Source organism: Notolepis coatsorum (genome assembly GCF_963971535.1).
Source record: "Notolepis coatsorum genome assembly, chromosome: 5".
Taxonomy (NCBI): Eukaryota; Metazoa; Chordata; class Actinopteri; order Aulopiformes; family Paralepididae; genus Notolepis; species Notolepis coatsorum.
Window position 1 is genome coordinate 36,822,455 of NC_140169.1, and position 4,283 is coordinate 36,826,737.

Consider the following 4,283-nt stretch of genomic DNA (forward strand, 5'->3'; position numbering starts at 1 on the left):
GTTTTGACTGATTCCCACACGTCGCTCCATGCATCTGTCTGCCTCTGAGATTTGAAGTGCGCTTTCAGATTGTTAGTGTATCCTACAGCTTCGGAGAGTGTGCAATTGGTGGACTGTAGGCACTTGTGCGTAACATGAATCGTACGCAGTATGCCTTCAAATACAATGAGACATGTAATGAATGACATTCTTGTCAAGTGTTCATAAAGGCCAGTGGCGTCAGGAGACCACCTTCCTCCCTCTTCACTAATTTCTTTGAGGCAGGCTATAATAGCGGAATAGTGGGTCTTAACCGCATGCACAGATTTCCACTTGCATGCCCATCTCGTTTCACTGGGCTGTACAATCTCAGTTTGCTTCAAATTCAGAGATTTCTGGATTTCAATAAATCTATGGTGATTTGACGGTTGTGCAAATACACAGTACAGCTTATCAATGACATTCAGGAATGTTTTCACGCTGCGGTTGGCAGTGCAAGACTCAACAAGCACCAGATTTAGTTTGTGTGCCAAGCAGTGTATGTAGACTGCGTACGGATAGGTCTCTTTGATGCGCTGCTGCACGCCTGAAACGTGACCCGACATTACGGAGGCGCCGTCATAACTCTGAGCAACAATTGTGATGTTTTTTAAACCACCCATCTCCAGTCCTGTGTTTATAGCGTCCACTATAGCAGCTGCACCACGAGATGCTGAGCAATCAATAAAACACAGAAAACGCTCCTTGATTTCAAGCTGCTCAACGTATCTTAAACAAATTGACAATTGTTCCGTTTTAGAGGACCTGGCCTCGTCTGCCATAATACTGAAGAAACCAGTATTCTGTACTGTTTCTGCAATATCTGCATAAACCAAGTTTGCACAGATATCAATTATTTCATTCTGGAATTCTGGGCTTGTTGAATTAAAATAAGTTGTCTGCATGCTTTCAAATCCTTTATCATATTTAGAGAAGAAGCTGCACACCTCAATAAAATTGCCCCGTGTTTCTGAATCTATCCCCTCCCTGTGTCCACGGAAAGGCAATCCAAGTTTAGACAATAGCCTAATAATATCAACAACTTTGGACAGATACAACCTGTTCTTCTCTACAGTAGCTTTGTGACTTTCTGAAAGTTTAGCTGCAATAGACCCTTAAGATGCACTCTTTTTAAAGTGATCCCATTTAATCATGCAACTCTTATGGGCATCGGATATCGCATGTTTATCCAGTTTCGAGCCCAGTTTATTCCAGGCACTCACGCCGGTATTACGAAATGAGTCCACGACGTTGCTGTCATTCTGGAAGTGTCGGCAGGCAAAACAAAACACTGCATCCTTTAAAACGGAATATTCCATCCACGCATGCGTCTCGTAATAGAAGGTGGAAAATTAACGGTTGTTTTTTGCTATTAACTTTGTGGGGAATTGCTGTAAGATAGGCTGCTTTGGACAGCCGTGTTTTTCCCCAAGATCACCATGATCCACTACCTCCACTGATGGCCCCGGGGCAGGCGGGGGGGGCGGCGGGTTTGTTGTGTCCAAACTGCCCGGACACGGTGGTTGTGACTGCTCTGCTGGGGGTGCGGGGGGCAGGCGGGGCAGCTGCCTCTCTGCTGGAGACCCCAGCGCCGGTGACTCTTCTACGGGGTCGGTAGCAGCTGTGGCGCCGGTGCTCGTTGTTGGCGGGTGATGCTGCTGCTGGACGGGTGGAGCAGGCCGCGGCTGTGGCTCTTTTAGTTTGTGCGGGGGTGCGGGTGGAGGCCGCGGCTGTGGCTCTTTTTGTTTGTGCGGGGGTGCGGGTGGAGGCCGCGGCTTTAGAAATTTACGGATATCCATATTTACTTTACGTTTTCAAAACGTCGTTTTCCAATACTACAGGTAAGGTAGGTCGTGTGACTCGTGTACTAGGAAGGAAGAGGTCAGAGGTGGGTTAGTTCAAGTTCAAACTCCGCCTATGACACGCAAGGTTACCACCTGCTGCGTGTCTGTCTGACTGACTCACTTCCGTCACAAGTCATTACGAAAATAATATAATGTGACATGATTACTACTATAAAATGAATGTATTGTAAAACAAAACATAATAGAATTCAGATTTGTTTCTCACAATTATTATAATTTTATTAAAATAAAAATAATATTGATTAAAAAATAAAATAAAAAAAAAGCAATTTCACCCCCGGCCACCAGGGGGTGCAATGCACCCCCTGCACCCCCATAAACTCCGCCCATGGTATAAGTGCATTTGTTGTCTTGTTTTTTGTTTTTGTTTTGTTATGTATTGTATTGTATTGTATGTTTTGTATCCTATGTTAAGGACCCCCTCGAAAACGAGATAGCATATCTCAAGGGGTTTATCCTTCAAATAAATTTCAATTTTTTTTTATCATAGCTACCATGCAAATAAACTAAACTAAACAGATAGAAGTCAGAGACATTGAATAACAAATAATAATATAAAATAATAATAGGCAATATTAATAACTTACTCAGTCAAATGGATCCGGTTAATACAATTTATTAACTCAGAGTGATCAATACATACAAAATAGTTAGAGATATGGCTGGAAGGCTCTCCTCCAGGCTACCAGCTAGGAGACCTGGAAGTGAGAGGGAGAATGGAGAGAGAGATAGAGACCCCTTTATAGTCAGGAGGGGGGAGGGGGGACACCATAAAATGGGTCAAATGGAGGTTTTGGGGAAGGGAGGGGTTAAATACATGTCCTCTCTGAGGAGATGGGACAGAAGGAGGAGACAGGCTCCATATTTCTCCCACAATGTCCACATCAACGCTCTGAGCTGTGATGGACATAGAAATATAAGAACATAGAACACATCAACGCTCTGAGCTGTGATGAACATAGAAATATAAGAACATAGAACACATCAACGCTCTGAGCTGTGATGAACATAGACATAATAACATAGAACACTTCAATGCTCTGAGCTGTGATGAACATAGAAATATAAGAACATAGAACACATCAACGCTCTGAGCTGTGATGAACACAGAGCAAACCATGATGCAACTGTCAAAAAATTTGTCAAGTTCTGCTCAAATAACAACGTGGAGAGTCAGAGTGGTCCTCAGAGGATTTACTGAGGACCATGTAGACTCAATGTGGCATCATGTAAACTCAACCATTAAATTACATGCCTAAATATTAGTATCAGAAAATGTTTCTTAAACACCACAATTTTATTGAAGAGCGTCACCACCAGGGGCGGATTTAGGATTGTAGGAGATCCGGGGCTTAGCCCAGACAATTTTTTTTTGAATTTAATGAACCTGTACGTGCAATTTCCTGCAATATAGAGCCTTCAATCTTGACCAATAAAGCTGCTCTTTTCACTATAAAACTCAGTTAACCATAACGTAGTTATGGTTAGATTTATATATTGGGGGGGGGTATATCATATTTTTCATATAATCAAAAAGTGGTGGAGCAAGATCATACCTTTGCTCCCCCAAGTTCAATAGTGGGAGAGCAGAGATGCTCCGAATGCTCTTATGGCCAGGCGTCTATGATTCACTGATACAAAGTAAAATAGTGCAGTGCAATAAAATAGTTAGTAAAATAGAATAAAATAATGCAATAGTGCATTGCAATAAAATAGTTATCATCGTATTTTTTCGGGAGGCCGGTAAGGAGTTTGATTGATTGATTGATTGAAAAGTTTATTAACAGATTGCAGAATGGGTACAGTACAGTACAGCTCAATACATACAATTGTTAATGGGATGCAGACCAGAGAAAGACTTTCGTCTTGTTTACATCAGGGTCCCCCATTTTCAATTCATCATAACATATATGACATACATGACATACAGATAGACAGTACTGCTACATCTATACATTTATGACATATCAGATTTGCAAATACAGTACTGTTTGTGATACAAAAGTGTCCAGAAAAGGAGTGTATATACATTTGGCATAGAAACTGTACATTGGAGGAGGTTGGTTGGGTGGGGTGGGGTTGGGTGGGTTGGGTGCGGGCTGTACATTGGAGGTGGGGGGGGGGGGGGGGTTGGGAAGGGGACACACACACATTTTACACTGTACATTGGAATATTGACAAAGCCTTACTTGGTCATTTACTGTACAACTAGGTTAGGACATTTGTAGGGGCCAGTTTGCATTACAGAGTGCATTACAGTAGTCGAGTTGGCTTGAGATAAAGGCATGGATCTGGTTTTCAGCGTCCTTTTGATTTATAAATGGCCGTACTTTAGCTATGTTTCTAAGGTGGAAGAATTAAGTTTTTGTCAACTTGTTGATTGTGATTTAAAGCTTAGGT